This window comes from Pempheris klunzingeri, chromosome 1 (assembly GCF_042242105.1).
Source record: "Pempheris klunzingeri isolate RE-2024b chromosome 1, fPemKlu1.hap1, whole genome shotgun sequence".
Taxonomy (NCBI): domain Eukaryota; kingdom Metazoa; phylum Chordata; class Actinopteri; order Acropomatiformes; family Pempheridae; genus Pempheris; species Pempheris klunzingeri.
Window position 1 is genome coordinate 30876555 of NC_092012.1, and position 18635 is coordinate 30895189.

Here is an 18635-nt window from a genome sequence, read left to right on the forward strand (position 1 = left end):
AAATACTCAGTAAACCAATTATCCTTTAAAAAGACGTTATTTTGCTCACAGCACAGCACTCTCATTGTGAATTTGTTTTAGACCAACTTTGCCACAATGTCAGAAAATGTCTCACCAGTGACAAAAAAAGCCAACCCGGCCCATTTGATTCACTGGGAAAAGACCAACATGAGAGAATCATAAGAAGAAGGGGCAATGGCAGTGTGTAGGAGAAGGATAGATGATAAGAAAGGAAGAACAGGATAGGAGTTCTTAGCGCACAGCTTACCCTGCAGCCAGGTGCTCTTTGCCTTCGATCTGTTTGGCCTCCACCAGACTAAAGAAGTGTCTACACCTCACTTTATCCCCTTATAGCCACTCACACCACAACATGTGGGGGAGGGGAGGAGGAGGCTGAGGAAAGAGAATGGGAAGGATGGAGAGGGAGCAAAGGCCATGAAATGACAGCAAGAAGGACAGAAGAAGAGAGCATGAGGATGATGGGAGTGATCAAAAGCCAAAGAACTCAAACTACGCATGAGATTATTTCTGCATCCCAAGCCGCTCCTTTTATGAGAAACACTTGTTTAACTAAAGCACAGATTCTCCACCTGCTCCCTTACTTAGATGTACAGTTGCAGCCTGTTGTTGCAGCACAGGCATCACACAGTCACAGTCAGCCTACATTGTAAGGGCCAGCATGGGTCTTGCTGGTGGCTTCCATTCAGAATAAAATACTTTTGCAGATACCTTCTTTCTCACTTGAATCCACCGGGAAAATAAGAATGTTTTTGCATATGTGTTTCTCATCATGATATCACCAAGCTCTTAATATAGTGCAGCTTTTTCTTTTGGCGTTTTGCAGTATAAGGACTTGTCTCCTCTTTGTGCAAACATTCTTGCAGCTGTAAAAGGTTTGTTATGCGGAGAGATTCTTTGCCTTCAAAATTTTATGCAAGAACCTACTTTTGTCGTTTTTCTTTTACATATACATGTTGGGTATAAATGAGATGCAAAACCGTTGTACCCCCGTTGTGCACTTTCTGAATACATAAAGGTTAAAAAGGTTGAAAGTCCATTTCAGAATGACATTAATGTATATGTGATGGAAAAATAGGCCTACCTACACCGTAAAGAGCACTACCCACTCCGTAAGGAATACACAATTTTCAGTACTCCTTAGATGTTAATGCCATCACCCCTGACTTATCTTTTAAACACTAACCACTGGAACCCCACTGCCAAAAGTTTTTAAACTTAAATTCTAAAACTTGGTTAAGGCTTTTATCTCTTCACATTTTACCTCTTAAGAATTATGCAGGTATCACAGTCAGAACACGACCGCCACCTTTTTCAGCAGGCAAAAAAAGTTGCCTCTTTGGTTTTGACAAGTGCATGCCTTTATGCATGTGTGTGTGTGTGTTACGTTGCACTAGCAATGTTGGATGCACTGGCAAAGTGTGACAAACCTATCCAATGTAGCTCATTGATTCTTGGGATACGTTTTTCTCCTGAATGTGCATTAAAAAGGAAAATAGGAGTTGAATGTCAGAAGACACAAAAGACATATAGTGTGTATAAATGTCAAAGCCAATATGTTCGGCCTTCAATCCTCGAGTCTATGCTGTGTGTAACTCTAGTAGAATAGGCTGGGGTGTGTGAAGTCTTTGTACACAGCAGTGCCCACGGCATCACTCGCGTAAACCTCTATTGGAATTCAAGTGTTTTTTGGTGGCTCAGCAGCCTGCAGCAGTGCAGCTATACTTGCTCACAACCTTTGTCATGAGTCATTCTCTCCCTCTCGCAGGTCTTTCCTGTCAATCTCCTCAGTATGCTAAAAGCAGAATATACTAAACTTAGCTTCCCCAAGGCAATCTGTGATCCATCTGATCTGCTGGACAGCAGGCATGGTAATGCACTGGCACTGTAAGATATTATATTATAAGCATAGATGCTCTATTATGAGATGATAGAATATCTGATGTGAGTGTTTTATGAAGGTCAAAGAATTGATATTACATATATAATATTTCAATGTAGCCTGAATGTGGTTTTAACATGCATTTATGGTTTGGGTTTAAAATGGCAACTTTAGCTAAAACGTGCATTAAGACCTCACGGCAAAGATAAGATAAACATACACTTTATTGTCTGGTTTCAATGCACAGTGTACAGCTCTGCAGTTGCAGTCGCATACAAAAAGATAAACCAAGGCAATTCAGAAGTGCAGGAATGTGTGGAAATGTAGCTGCTAATGTGCTGACAGCTCACACCACGCTGGCCGTCCACATTTAAAACTCCAGCGTGGCTTCCTGTCTACCCAGTCATCACATCAGTGCCTTTATAAGGACATGTTAAATATTGTAAAACCACTAGAGACCATGATCGTGTGATTCCCACAAGAGATTTACTCAAGACATTGACAATCGCAAAACGCAGCAGCATGCGCAACGCATATGGGTTTTAACTGGACGCTCATATCGCACAGTTTGATCTTCTAAGTTGCATCGATAGCCTGCGAGAAACTCCTGTGTATGTTGAGCGCGGTGTTAACTCCGGGTCATTTTGACAAGTATAAACACTCAGTCTCCCCATCAAATTCCATTAAACCCTGTAAGAACACAAACACACACTCCAAAAAGAAGCCCCCAAGCAGCGGCATTAAACAAGTGCTCTCATTTGGACATAAATAGTGTGATCTTACTCCCATAAATCACTATGAGGTTGTACATTTGGCCAGGGCAAAGGCTTCAGGTTCGTACACCCCTTCTGTAAACAGGTTCTCCTTCAGCCTCTCACAACTCCAGCCTGAGTCGGTAGACGTGTGAGACTCACACTGTGTTTGTGTGTGTGTGTGTGTGTGTGTGTGTGTGTGTGCAAGGTTACCGGGCTTGATCCATTTTAAAAAGAGTCTTGCTGTAATCAAAAACAATAACCGCTCAAAGCGTAAACTCTTCCAAAGCCCCCCCTCCACACTCCCTCACCCTCCCCTTGAAGTATGAAATAATATTCTGTGTGTGGGCCCTGGCCGAACGCTGAGAACGCAAACATTTCACAATAAAGTTGTTTAAATAAAGGCCTTGGCATAGATGGCTGGGAGATAGAGGACATGCTGCGTTAATTACAAGCGCCCGTTAAAATAAACTGCCGGTATAAAATATGACTCTCTCCCATTCTTGGGGATTTGAACCTATAAAATGTCAGCGAGGTGTGTACCTCAGATGTGCTGTTTGGAGACCAAACACAACAGCAGTCTGTATGGTTGGAGATTGGAAAAGAGAGATAGACAGACAAAGAAAGAGAAAGAGGGAAAGGGGGGCAAGATCTGCAAAAAAACACAACAGAGCTCTACAATCAACAAAGAAAGCAGTGTTTACTCTGCATTTAAAGACTTATGAATTCTTCTCGCCCCCGCCTTGCTGTTGCGTGGCGTTAACTGAAAGGGAAAATAGCCCAGCTAAGCACTCAGTTTATTATTCTTCAAACTCTTGTCTGAAAAGTAATATGCTTTAAAGGCACAGTAAATGTACTGGTGCTCTCCCCTCTGTATCTGTTTCAGCCTTTTCCTTACCAAGCGGTATGTGTGTGTGTGTGTGTGTGTGTGTGTAAGTGAGTAAAGTTACATTGCAAAGAGAGAGGCAGAGAGATGGATTATTTTTCCTGAAGCGTGGACTTAAGTTTCTGCTCTCTGCTGCTGGGTGGCCCACTCCTCTTTAGCCGTGTTAACATAAGAATAGAGGGGTGGCCAGGGGGTGAGGGAGGGGAAGGAGGGGTGGGGTAGCCGGATAGCTGGTTTAAATTATTCTGCGCCTCCGCTGCTGCATAGCAGGAGCTGTTGTTATCCACTTAGAACATCAGAAGATTTGTTCCTTCTCCCTCTCTCTTCTCTCCCTCTCTCAACCCTGTGGGCGTCTTTATTTGGGACCCTTTGTACCAGTGTTATGTTATAACGCCTGTCTCGGCCAGGGTGCAACTCATTCCCCGCCACTTGTACGCTTTTCCTATACTGCATTTTTAATGTAGAAGAAAGTGCTTTTAAAATGACTGGCGTTGCTTGGAAATCTGTTTTTTTTTGCCCGTGAAAAGTCCATATCTGATTTTAACCCCCGTAGAAAGAAACATTTTTTTGTAATCGGCAGGCTAAAGTGAGCTAAACGAAGCAAGCCCCGATTTCAGTGAAAGATTCTGCCCCTGTGAGGATTACCTCTAAAATCTAAATATCAAATGTTAACTCCCCGTACGGCGGGCTGTCATCCAAGCTCAGTGACGAGCGATGTGACGCTTGCAGGCCCAGATGAGGAATGCAGTTATGAGGAGATATTTGTATACATTCAGCCTGCGCCTTGGAAAGCAGAGATGGTGGTTGAGCACAGCTTAAAGACATCTGGATGCGATGAAATGCCATTTGTCTAAACAATCAAGAGTCTTACCAAAGCCACCCAATGTGCGCTGTGCTTTTAGTACATACTTGTGCAATGTGCTTCAACAGAAAGCGTTATTGACAAATATTTCATTGCGACAGCCTCATGAGATCTCAAAACGAGATTTTCTTTTTTTGCATCATTCCAGCTTTCTGCTGTAAACATAAAGCATTTGTGGCGGCTGTGTACTTGAGGATGGATGAGATGCAATGAAGTTCATTTTGAAGGGGGGAAGGTGGAAATAAAATGAGACATAAAACCATGGTGGCATTTGATTACAAATAAGACTGAGGCAAATCAGCGAGATCATAATCTAAATACTTAAATTTAATGCTCATTCTTCTTGCTGAAAAAGAGGAAAAAATGGTGAATAATAACTGCTCATATTTTGTGGTTGACCACCAGCCATCAGTACAACAGAGCAGTCAAGAGAGTTTAAGTGAATGTGACTTGCAAAAGATACAATATCAACATGTCAGATGGATTTTTATGCAGGCTAAAGACGCAAAATCACAAGACAAACACACACACACACACAGAATGAGGCATCATCTGTCAAAAGAAATGCCACACCTATAGATTTATTTTCTCCGTAATTCCATTTAAACAAATGGTCTGGGCAGTCATGGCAGCCAGGGCTCTGACTATGCCAATGGTGTGTGTGTGTTTGTGTGTGTGTGGTGGAAGTGAAGGGGGCAGGCAGACATGACTGGGATAATAAGCGTCATGGAATCTAATCAGATTTCTAAGAGGAATTGATTGTTGTGAGGCAGCCGGTGCAGGAGTGGGGTTGACAATAAGCTGAAATTTAAGTGTTAATTTTTATGCTAATCCTCTGGCATCTCTGTGTGATGCAATTTGGTCCAGCAGCCCCTCGACTTTGCGCCGCAGATATGAAATCGTCCCGTGCACAGAGAAAATGTCAGCTTGCCAGACCCTGAAAGCTCGTAATTTATTAGGTATGTTTCTATTAGTATGTGTCACAGTTGTTAGGGAGCCACATGCGCAGGCAGGCAGCCACGCCACGCCACCTTGTTCTCTCCCTCCCTTCCCCTCTCTCTGTATCTCACTCTTTCTATTCCTCTACCCCAACTTACCTGATCCTCCTTTTCTCCATCTTTTTATTCTCTATGCATTGCCATCCACTTCTTTTGCGCTCATACACATGCATGCACGCACACGCACAATGGCACACACCATGCTTGTTCTTAAGATGGTTTCAGCTCAGTGGCTGCTACACTGGGGCCTTAATGTATTATCATATATCGGGTGGTCCTTGCCCCCTGGACAAAAGGCTATTTAATACAATTTAATGACATTCCCAAGAATGGGAGGTGGGGGGTGTAGAAAGAGAGGGATAGAGTAAGAGAATAAAAGAGAGAGGGAGGGAGTGAAGGGGGAAAGAGAAGAATAAAAAAAGAAAGGCAGAGGCCCAGATGAAAATAGCATCTGTGTTTTTCATGGCTCACCCATGCAAACATTGCAGTGTTAAATGCGTGACTTTCCCTCCTCTTTCTCTCTGTGTCTCTCTGTCTCTACCTGCAGAGTAAAATGGAGTTGGTAGACTTTCAAAATCACTTTTAGCCGGGCCTTGGCCGGCCGCCTAAGGTGTTGCAAGTAGTGGCGGAAACACTAGGTTTTCTAACATAGGTAAAAATAAGTAATACCATAATGTTCATCAACTCCATTATCGGACTGTCCAATAGTAGAACACAAACAAGGATAAACCTTAAAATTGTCATGATAGCCAAGCTCAATTTTTCTGATATATGTGGCCAGTATTTTTCAGAAATAACAATTCAATGTGTTAACAGTCTGTATACAGTAATTTTCATTGCCTCTTGCAAAGTTTGCCTTTCCTGTGCATGCTTCAAATTACGTACCCAGGCACATAGGATTCACAGGAAATAACCTGCGCATCTACTGAACATGGTATAGAAGACAAAAGCTGCCACATGGACTCAGTTCACTTATAATGTGGAAAACAACTCATTTCGAACCCAACGTTGTCTCCCTACCATTATGTTCATACACGGCACAAATGTACAACAGCAAATGTGTTTTGAACCAATTTTACATAAAAAAAATGCTGAACATATTTGCAAAAATGTCAATAGAGGGTGAAATAGAGAGTCAGTAAGAGTCAGTTAACTCAATAAACATTTAAATGAGCAAATTAAATGAACGCTTACCTGCATTTTAAATGTTTTGATATTACTTCAAATGAAGGTAAGTATGGGCCTACAGTATGAAATTAATTGAAAAGATAAAAAAAAACCCTGTCTTTGCCGCTGTCCCACTCATTAAAGAAATACTAAATAAAATTAGGTCTAATATTTGTGTTAACAACAGATGGGGACATGTTGCAGGACTTTGAGCTCTGAATTAAATTGAAAGGTTCAAATTTAAGTAAACTTTCTTCTTCTGCAAAGTCCAAAGTTTGTTTTGTTATTTCAGACAATCGTTCTGCCTGCTGAGAAAAGAGACACAGAGGTAAAATAGCAAAACTGAGCTTTTGGATGGAGAGCGTTTGCTTTTCAGATTAAATTGCTGAGTCAGTGTAATTTTATTCCAGGTGGAATCAAAGCTTAGTGCACCAAGATAGACAACACACACACAAGCAGAGCCCTACCCAGGCAAATAATCAACAGATGACTGATGCATACGTTTTGGCAACACTCTGACTTAAGGTTAGGAAAAGACTGTGGTTTCGGTTAAATATTACATAAAGTCAACATTGACATAAGACAGGGTGCGTTTACTTTTTTAGTGTTTAACCAAAACACAATCTTCCCTAAAACCTAACTGAGGTGTCTTTTTAATCCTAAATCTAACCACATGGAGATGAACACAGGTCTCTGATGCCAAAGTCCCGTCTGGTGTTACAATGCAAAACGTTGTGGACGGGAAAAAAAATGTTGCCAGTGAACATTAACCATGCAGCGATTACGTTTCATCCAGAGCACAGTAAGCAATATTTAAACATCATTTTTAGGACACAGGGTTGTTGAGACAAAATACATAGAATGTGATGCATTTTCATACAACAAGTTATATATGTTTTTAAATTGTATTAGCATGTAAGCGCCTTTTTAATGTTCTAGCTAGTTGGACTGGCACAAAGTTTCAGTATTTTAGCTACGCTATAGATGTTGGATAGTTCAGTGTGTAATTATTATATTATTATATTATATTTTATTAGCTCATTGTGACTTTTATGTAAAATATGAATATAAATCATGGCTGTCAAGAAATGTAGTAGAGAGGGACACTTCAAAACTGTACTCACATACAGAACTTGATCACTCAAGGATTGCAATGCACGTAGTTACTTTCCACCGCCACCTGTTAGTAGGCAAAATCGCGTTTGGATGTGATCAGTCATCAAGATAACAGGAAAAAGATCCAGGAACAAACAACGTGTTTTTTTTCTCCGGACTCTTAACCCTGGGTTTCTATTCTATTCTATTTTATTCTATTTTTAGTCATCTCTTTATGTTTAAACACTGCTAAAATGGCTGTGCTCCCTGTTCGTATGTTGAGTGGTACTAGAAAGCCAGTCAAAACTGTACTCAGTGGGCCCAGAAAACACACTGAAAGGTTTGGATGCAATTCACATATAGGTCAATTAAATGCAACAACATCTGCTCTCTCCCTACCATTTGCATATGGCATTCATATGTTAATGATGTCCCTTGTTTTTTTTTTTTTTCTGCATGTGTGTATGTGCATGTGTGTTTGTGTGTGCTGTTTGTTTCTCTCTGTGTGTATTTTTTTTCCTGTACTTCCTCCCCTCCTCCCAGTCTCTTTGTATCGCCAAACAAAAAGAGATGCAGAAAATTTGGATTCATACTTCCCTTTTTAAAAAAAAAAAAAACAGATACGCCCGTCCTATTTTCACTTCCTCTCGCCTGACGATTAAAGGGGAGGTTAGAAGAGTGCCACAGTTATTCCATTGCCGTGCCCCTGATTTCGACAAGAAGCCCCTTTAACAGCAGAGAAGGCAAGGCCCTCTCTCTTCCCCAAGCAGCTTAATGCCTTATAAATCAATGATGACACAGATGGACTAGCGATAATCTATTTAGAATGCCTCACAGCAAATATTGTTGTGCAGATGATTAGACAGCCAGTTATTTTAACTCAGACCCCTAAACCCAATCTTCCGCTTATCATAATGCTCCTCAGATTTATAGTGGTAATTTGGGATTGGAAATTTACTTATTTGAAATAAATTCGGCAAAAAAAGAGATGTACAAATGGTAGAAATTGAAATTGAAATCAGGTTGTGGCAGGGCAGAGTGTGTCTACATGTTTGTTTGTCTCTGTGCATGTGTGTGTAAGACAGAGGTTGTGTGTGTGTGTGTGTGTGTGTGTGTGTGTCTCGGGTGGCATGGGCAGCTTGAGGAACAAAAGGCATGGAGAGGTGCCGGTGTCTGTGCCAAGGCCATAATGATAAGGCATGTTTCTTTAAAGCAGGGGGAGACAGACCTTTTGCAGAATTGTATCTCCAGGGCATTTTGTGTGTGTGTGTGTTTGTGTGTGTGTGTTAGACAGTCTAGTGACACAAGGGGGGTTAATGGCAATCCAGGGTCTCTGCCCCTTTTCATGGTCGATGGGTCTCAATTTAGCGTGCGAGGGTGAGGAGGAGGAGGAAGAGAAGAGGAGGAGGAGAAGGAGGAGGAGTGCAAAAATGAAGTGGAGGTTGTCAGACGTGGCAGCTGCTCGGAGGCCCTGATAAATATAAGCCCTTATTGATCGGTTGAAAATGAAAGATCCCCGAGTGGCGTGCAGTATTTAGCTTCTTGTCTGCCTCGCGTCAGCGGTGGCCTTGCCCTGGAGGGATAGATTTTCAGCTGTGCCTCCGGGCACCACAGCACGCTGGCTTTGATTTCATCTTTAACCTTTTTCGGCTGCGTTCCCTTGACCTCTGCAGCGTCGCTTGCTGAATTTGTTAGATTTTCATCTTGACATCAACCCCTCCCCCCACCCCATCTTCTCCTTCCTTTCCACCCATCACTGTCTTCTTCTCCATGCTGTATCCCATGTCCATCTTCTTCTTCGCTTCTTCAAGTCTATATATCATTATCACGTCCCGGTCTAATCTCCCTCCTCCTCTGTTCCTCCCTCTAGGTGGCCATTCCAGCAAATAGTAGTCGGTCAGGAGTGACAGTGAGACGCCACTTGATCCTAACAGACAGGCTGCAGTCCAGTATGCAGTTGGAGTGTTAAGGTAAGCTCACACACACACACACACACACACTTCATACCTTAGCCTGTTGCAAGCTGTCTTCAACTTGAAGAGTTTTGCCATTTTTCTAAACCTTGTATGATATTTGCTTCTCACACTGTAATCATAAAAGAACAAGACACATACACACGCATAAATGCACACATACACTCACACACTCCAACTGTTCGTCATTCACTCACCATTTAGTCTTATCCCCAAAGGCACTCTGTCTTAAACCAAAACACACACACACGCACACAGACACAGTCACACAGCTACAGTACACTGCTGCTATGTGCGCAGACAGAACTTGTAACAATCTGGATTGTGATAATCTATGATAATCATCCACCACATGCCACCTAAAAACGCACATGGGTGGCATTCAACACCCACTCTGGCACATTGCTTCAGTGCATCTCGTCTCCCTCTGCCGCTCTCCCCAATGTCACTACCTCCAGCATCAATGTCACCACTCTGCTCCTTATTTCTCTTTTATGTATGAGGAGGCTCATGCTATAACACACGGCGGAGGGGAAAAAGGAAGAAATCTTGAACAATTTATGTTTGGCATTAGTGTAATTGAATCCCACTCGTATATCAAAGTAAGAAAGTTGTGAGGTATAGGTGATATAAATGCAAGGTAGGCAGCCATGAAAACACGGCTCTGTCCCTCCCCTTTTCCTTGTCTTCCGAACAATGTCTCCCATCTCTTTTTTTATTCTCTCCCTCTCTCCCCTCCTTTAGCTAGATGGATGATAAATTCCCAGCCAGAGAGCCAGCAACAGCTGTTGGCAGACAGGGCTGATATGAGAATAGCAGCATAGGATGAGCAGGCATTAAAAATTAATATGCTATTTAGCCTAGGTGTATTTTAGGTATTTGACATTTTCATGTCCGGGACAGACTAAATTTATTCATAGTACAGAAAAAAATAAAAAAAAATAAAATAAGAAGAGAGGAATGGGTGTAAGGACGGAGAGGAGGGGTGGGGGAGATGGGAAAGGGGGATGCAGGGAACACTAAGTGACGGCTATTCTGGTTTTATGGTCACCCTGTTTCACCTTGCCTCCCACCACAGTGATGAGCGTGGGGAGGTTGACTACATCTTATATGTCTGTAGTAATGATCACAGCACACACACACACGTGGAAACAGTTGTCCGGCAACACTTCTTCACTTTTATCTACTAATGGAAGGTCTAGCTCAAATATTAGTGTGTATGCAAGCAGTAAAATAGACAGGCTAAGATCTAAATGTTGAGGAGATGTTGATACAATATCCTGTGTGGTCTTCTTTCCCTGCTCTCTGCACTGTTTAGTATAAGCAGTAGTTAAATAACATCAAATATTTTTCATCAAATTTGTTTTTCAGTTGATGTTAGTTCAGCTGATATTTTAATATTTGTTTAGTTTTAAAAGAACATTTGGTACCAGAGACTGAACACACAACAATACTGCTGTTTTCTTGCTGAGGTCAAAGACTGACAACAACCTAAGCTTTGGATGGAGTTGTCATGGATATGGACAGGACATCATTTGCTATCATGCGACTCAAGTGTAATTCAGTCACTTGATAACAGGTGGTCATACGTGGGGGTGATCTTACCATTCCCACTCCATCTTCTCAAACCTACATTTACATTTTCCTTCCAAGTGAACTTTTGCAGCCATGTGAATAATAACTATTTTCTGTCAGAAGTAAAGGTGGAGGTAGCGTGACTCCACATCACAAAACCTATTTGGAAGGAGGTCATGTAAACGGTTTGCTCAACCAAGCACTTGACTTTGACCCAGGAGGCTGCTGTTCGCATCCTTTTTTTTTTTTTTTTAACCCAGCGGTCAACATTTGGTTCTTTTGACCATGACGTTCTTACCGAAACATAAACAAAGTAAATTTTGTGCCTAACCAAACCCTTATGTTTTGATGAGAAATCCTGCGGGAAGGCTGACCAAAGAGAAAAGATACTTCATTCTGGCATTTTGTCATTTAGGTTATATAACTTGTTGGGTGTCGAATATTAGGAAAAAAATTATTTGAGGTTTTTAAGGTTTAGGTTGATTTATCAAGTCTTTTGGAAGGTGATATATTAGCACATCGCTCTTACAGAGTACAGAACAGTTGAGTCGCATATTGATGAGGAACAAAAAAGAAATACTGTATATGTAGAGGAGCAATATTGAATACTGTCATTTAACTAGATTAGGAACTTAAACACCAGCTGCCATTACAGACAAAATACTCAGCAATGCAAACTTTACATTCTGTTCAATTATAAACATGATTAAATGCAGTTCAATGCAATACAGACGTATCCGCATTTTTATGTTGTGTATATTCCCTTTGCAACGGCCCAGGATTAGCAGGCTCCTCAACGGCTACTGAGCCACTGTTCCGCAGTCAAACACAAGACCCCTGGAGGTCCAGACAGCAAAAGTACAAGTCCCATGCTGAGCCATGCTAGGACAGTCCTCTCTCTTTATCACTCCCTCTCTCCATCTCTCTGTCTCTCCCTCTCCCTCCCTCCTTGGTGATTAATGGCTAATGCTGCTCTAGTACATCTCTATATCCCTCCTCATCCCTCCCTCGCTAATCGTTGTGAAATCTTAGACATGGCCTGGATTTGGCCTTCTGGAGAAAAAAGGAGGGGGGACTGGATTGAGGAGGGGGGCAATTTCCACCTGCCATATCATCCATATCTTCTGTTTTTTCACTTTTGACTTTCTTCTTCCTTCATAGCCCATTGTTTTCCTTTCTTCAAATACCGTGCTTTTAAAATGTAGATGGGTAAGTTGAGGGAAAGACGCTCTACAGTAGCTTGGTCGGTTTATGGCACTTCAGAAAACTATTTTCTATAAATCACAATCCATGTCTTGTCTGTGTGGAACAGCGTGTAATGAATAGTAGTAAAAGGTTTTCTACCACAGCTGACTTCTAATTCGAACAAAATTCAAAATGACATCATGTGATGGGAGAATATACAGCAGCCATATGCTGATCCAGGGTTTCAAATCTAAAAATAATACTGTATCAACACAGTCACTTGGTATCGGTGACTACATTTATTAATCATGATAAAACCCATTTGTCAGTACATATATATTGTGTTTAAAACCGTTAATTACTACTTTTTCACAGTGAACAGTCACAACTCCTTTCTCAGCTTGTCAACTTGTCTTTTTAGAAGAGAACAAGAGCGGAATGACTTTATAGTTTATGACCTGGATGAAGTTTGCATAATGAAGTGATGAATGCTTAAAGTGCCTGGCCATTGTGACAGGAAGATGTGTTGGAACCTTGACTATCCGTCAGAGCTTATACTTGTACCACAAAATTCAAGGTATTTGACAAAAATATCTACCCGGGTGATTTTCAGCCCCAGTTACTGTTCAGGGACAGGGTTTGGTGTTGTGAATGGCCTCCATGATCATTTTCCATCTGTCCACTGACTCCTGGTCAGCGACATTAGCTTACTCCTGGATAAAGTCCATGACAACTCTAACCCGAAGAACCAACTTCAATTTGCTGATCAAGACTCTGAGAGGTTATTGAAAGCTTCAGAAAAGGTAGTAAGCAGACTTTTAGCTAAGGTGAGTTTGTCAAAGTGCTATTTTGAAAGTCAGGAATGAACTTTCACTCTCAAATATATTTTGATATTCCTACATCACAGGTACTTAGTTACTGTTAAGTACACCAAATATGCAAGAATTCTTGAATAAGTGAAACTAGTAGTGGATAAATAGACGAAAGGGCTGGCATGACTAAAAGCTTTGAGATTTAAACCCATCGAATCACAACCACAGTGCATGCACCTGTGCTCACTCACTAACCAGCATGTAACAGTGTCACAACAGTGCAACATCAGTATCACTTCTCATTGTCTTTATTTATACCTCAGGTTTAGCAATTACTCATCTTCTACCTCTTTCCTAATTGCACCCTTTGTTTCTCTCTTTTCACCTCTTTGTCTGCTAATTATTTCATTTCCTTTCCTTTTTTTTTTTTTTTCTACTTTCACCCTCCCTCTCGCCTCTCTCTCTCTCTCCATCTCTGTTGCTTCCACGCTTGGCAGGAAACTTCCCGTCGCCATACAGCACAGTGCTGTATATACACTGACTGTTATTACCTTGGGGAACGTTTAGCAGCTCTGTGTTTAACACCATATAACCTCCGCTACATCAGCAGCGGCAACAGAGAGAAAAACCTGGGAGGTGGAAACCAGAGACGGCTTGTGTTAGGCGAGTGTTCGACTGATCACCACAATAAAGACGACGAGAGAGGGAGCGAGAGAGAGAGCATGTGGCAAACCTATTGGATGATCAGTGATTCTTAAGGGGAGGGATAATTTCTTGCGATATCTCTCACTACAAAGTAAATAGAAATCAAAGCCCTTCACTCTCCGAGACAGAAGCACTATATGAAAGAAAACTATCTTAACAACCTCCTTCATTTCTGCTCTTTCTTCCTCCTGTACTTCCCATTGATTTCACGTAACTGGTGTTAAGTGAAACTAGTTGAGAGGCAATGGATCCACTTGACTTTCTGTCTCGGAAGTAGGGTGTGTTTAGATCCCAGTGTGGTCAAATGAAGCTTCTAATAAACCGTTTTTATTATTCCTGATTATGTGATCAGGCTCCGTTTGATGTCCATTCAACAAATTAAAAAGTTAAATTGAGACTTCAAGTTCACTTGACTTTTATTTTCTGTGAGTTGTTCACAGTTGTTCATGTGTGGTGGTGTGGTTTTCAAAGTGTCACAATGGCCAGTGTGCCTTTGAGTCTGCAGCCTCTTGGCAGATTACTGTCGCTCCCTATAATTCCAATACCCCACCCTCCCCTGACTAACATATTGTACACATCAACCAACCACCCCCTTTCACATCCCCCCCCTTACCCAGCAACCCCCACTCATTCCCCTTCTCCCTGATAGGGATCTGTGGGAAATGATGTCTGTCTCAGAGGAGGTTTACAGGGGTAAGGGGCAACTTGACAGATAACAGGACTACAAAAGTAGTCAAAACCGAGTCATGTCCGTGTCCATCAATGTGCTCGTCCGCAAGCGTGAGAGGAAAAGTCTGTGCACGTAGACCAAACATCGACAGCAGCTCAGGGAGAGACATGGAGGGACTGTCAGGTGATTATAAAAAGAAAAGTAAAAGGTTTAAAAGAGTGTTCAGGGGGATTGGGCGCTCAGACAGGAGCTCACACACACTCACACACACACACATCTGCTCAGGGGTTTCTCTCTCCGTCCCATCATCCTCCCAGGATATCAGGTTGTAATTGATATATGGGCTCTGCTGTCTCTCCACGCCTCGCTCTAGTATGTGTGTGTGTGTTAAGGTCGACTTATCTAGATTCTTCCTATTGCCCTCTCTCTGGGCTGACCCTCCACTTCCCCGTGCGGGATGGACAGAGATTGATGAACTGAAGAAAAAAATAAAAAAAGAAGGTGCGTCTTTCCACAATTCCACAAAAGACCTAATGTGTTATCAAAGTAACTTCCAGCATATTAGCGACAAGAAACCCCAACCCCCTCATATCCTTTGTCCCCCCCCCCCTCTTCCCTGCACCCACCGCCTCCCTCTCCTCCTTTGTGGCATTGCTCGCTCGCCTCGGCAAGCTTCCTGAATTAAACTGCCGGCTTCCTGTTCTTTTATATGCACGGCCACATCTGGGGCGCCCGCTCGCAGGGCCCCGCCGCTTAATAACAATCACCTTCCCTTTCACTCGGCCCTGATTGTTTCTAATTCGCCCTGACAGATAGTAGCTGACAAGCCGCCCGCGCCTCCCTCCCTCCGTGACCCGAGCTCACTCAGCACACTTATAAGGCCTGTCATTTTTAATATTTGATTTTCACTTCGTAAAAAGTTATGTGTTTTAGAGCTGCCACAACCACAGCCCCCACCCCCCCACCCCCAAATCGCATGATGAAATCAGTATTTAACTGAAACCATGTCGAATGGCTGTCCTTTCCTTCCCTCCCCCTTTTTCAGCCCTTTCACTTCATCCCTTTTTTAAGCCTCCCGCTCTCCATCTCTTCCTCCTCCTCTTTCATTAATTGTCTTTCTCTCTTTCTGCCTTCATCATTTCCACCTTCTCCTTTCCTTCTGTCTCTTCCACTCAATCTCTTCCTCTCTTTTAGTTTATGAAGACAAAGCAAGTGGGAGAATGTAGCAGCGGGATTGTACAGACTCATATGTTAGCCGATCTCTAACCCTCCCTGAGCCACTTTTGCAGCCACGTTCATCCGTGCGTATACAGTACAAAGCTGCGTGGCTAAGAACAGAACTGTGTGTATTGACAAATAGCTGGCGTCCACATCCGTCCGTCAGACGTGCAGCTTACTGGCTTCCAGCGTTATTTGCTTTCCATTGATTCCCATTAAAGGTATATGGAGCCATGTAAAATGCATATCAGGTAGGCTGATCATTAAATGAAAGAATGGATTCATTGACAGCTTGACGGATGACATTTTGCCGAGCGATCTATATAACCCTTCAATAAAAACACAATTTGGGGCTTAAGACAAAGGGAGAAAAAAAGAAGGAGAAAAAGACAACGACTAGAAGATGCATTCACGGGTGGACAGCAGTACCCTGCACCTGCCCCATTTTTTCCCCACCATTTTCACTCATTTTGATAGGATAACACCAAAGTGATTTTCAGAAAATCTACATAGTTATTTGTAGTGCGCTTACAATCACTTTTTGGCAGTGTACCAGTATTTGACAGTTCATGTTGAAAATAGACAGCTCACATGGATTTAATGTGGCTGGGAATAGTATTGTGTGTCAAGGTGGTGTACGAGAACCCTGCTTCTGTGTAACCAGATGCCCTCAGTGCATATAGCCCCATAGGTTTGACTATAGGTTTGTAGTCAGGGTTTGGGAGGATGGCCTTTCCCTCATCTCCTGTCAGGTCATACAAGGAACTTATTCTGCCATTTTTCCTTCGAGGACAGTCACAAGGGCACTCTGTTTTTCTCATCTCAAACAACCTACTTACCACTATTTGCCAAGACAGTAATGCTACAAACGAACAACAAATAAAATGTCACCAGATCACTAAATCATCCACCAACTCTGCAAACACTTGTCCTCTGTCATTGCAGTCAGCCTTGTGCACCCAAACATTGTCTAACAACCCCCCCATACACACACACACACACACACTCACTCTGCACGCAAAGGCATACTTCCATTTCGGGACCCCAAGGTGCCCAGGGCGCACCCACTGCCATTCTCCGTCTTTACCCAATGACAAAAACACAACTAATTGGAGTACCACTGCATGTTTTCACTAAAGGCACAATTTAATTACATTTGAGCTGGGAATGAGTATTTTGGGAATGTCTGTATGTTCATTCAAACAAATGGAGCGAATGAAAAGCAATATTTGTTTTGCTTTGATTAGCAAACGGGCAGGGTAATTTGTTAAGGAGAAAGAGTGAGGGCAGAAAATCTCTGTTTAACCCCCAGCTTTCCAGTGGTGGACTTCTCTCACTCTGTTTCACTCACACACACACACACACACATACACACACACTCCATCCCCTCCTTAAATGTTTGTGCCCCTTCCATCCTAGACATTAATGAACTTGTGCTCCTGGCTTCGGGACTCTGACCTCCCTCTTCTGCTCCTCTTTTCTTGTTTTTCCCCTTTTCTTCCTCTCTGATCCCCAGTCTCTGTCCTGTGGTCCTCCTGTTCATAAATCCTTTATTAATAACTCGGTGAATAATGTAAAGAGTATTGTTTTCTCCAAGGTTGTATTAATAAACATGAATGAATTTATTTGTCTTCACCAAAGCATGATTAATGCACATTAATGCCTGGATATTGCTCACTCTGCCCTGCATCACCAAGCACATATCACCCCCACCCCCACGACGTCTTTCCCACCAAAAAAGAAACAAAAAAAAAGAAAAAGACCTATCAACATTAAATATTTATGGCATAATATTAATGGTTTTGTAAAGAAAATAACAAGTTATTAATCCTCTGATTAACAACTGATTAACCTTTTTTATTAAACACGTGATCCGTGCATCATCGACTCAGGATATGTCGACTGACTGCGCTGCAGAATAATTATTTTTGTGTCTTTTCTAATTGCAAAAATCGCATGGCTGAACTATATGTGTGTGTATGTGTGTGTTTTTTTTTTTTTCCTTGACACATGCATAGATACACCACTCACACTTGTTCAAACAACATGAGATGTATGTACCCCGAGATTACAATGAGGGATAAAGGAAAGGAAGAAAATAAAATACACAAACATAACAAAACTGGCACATTCTTTCACATTGAGGAAGAACAAGAGCTGCGCCTAAATTTAGCTGCAGATCTTTTTAAAACAATGGGGTTTAATTCACATATCCGTTTATTCTGCAGTCACTGGCATGGGGTGGGAAAGTGGAATGAAAACATGGCTGAAGGACAAAACATTTTCTCTCTTTTTTTGCCTCTGCTCATCTCAAAGCTATTGTCTCTTTATTTTTAGTTCTTGTCAACTGAAAGACAATTATGTTGTGTTTTCTGACATAATGGCACTGACTTCAGATTGGAGAAGACTGAATTAGACACAATTGTAATCTGCAGTTCAAATCCACCTAGGGTTTTTTTTTATTTTAGAAATGGTTTACTGTTTGTACAGTTAAACATATAAAGACTTATTTGACTTATTTCTAAGTGGATAGGATTACAACAACACATTTAATTTGGTAAATTGGTAAAGATGGAGCTAAATTTAATCATTTTACTTTGCTGGGTAGTTTATTTTGTAGGAATACATCTTATTTTATTAACTGAGACATGAAGCACGCTGTAATTGTTTTGGAACCGAGTTTTTGTTACTGTACTACCTAACTTTTCTCAAACTTTTTTGACTTTTAATCACTGTCATCGAATTTATTGTTTAATATTGTTAGCACAGTTTCGCATTTGCTTCAGTTAAATCGTCAGAGGCATCTGCTGTCTACAACCTTTATTGGGAGTTTATTG

At 41.8% G+C, this 18635-nt stretch overlaps 1 protein-coding gene across 2 annotated transcripts in view; it reads left to right on the forward strand.

Annotated features, from left to right (window-relative positions):
• znf536 (zinc finger protein 536) overlaps positions 1-18635 on the forward strand; it is a 192238-nt gene that overhangs the window by 64101 nt on the left and 109502 nt on the right. For both annotated transcript variants that reach the window (XM_070833703.1, XM_070833711.1), the window contains exon 3: positions 9531-9630. The gene's annotated coding sequence lies outside the window, so the exon portion shown is untranslated. The remainder of the gene's footprint in view (positions 1-9530; positions 9631-18635) is intronic.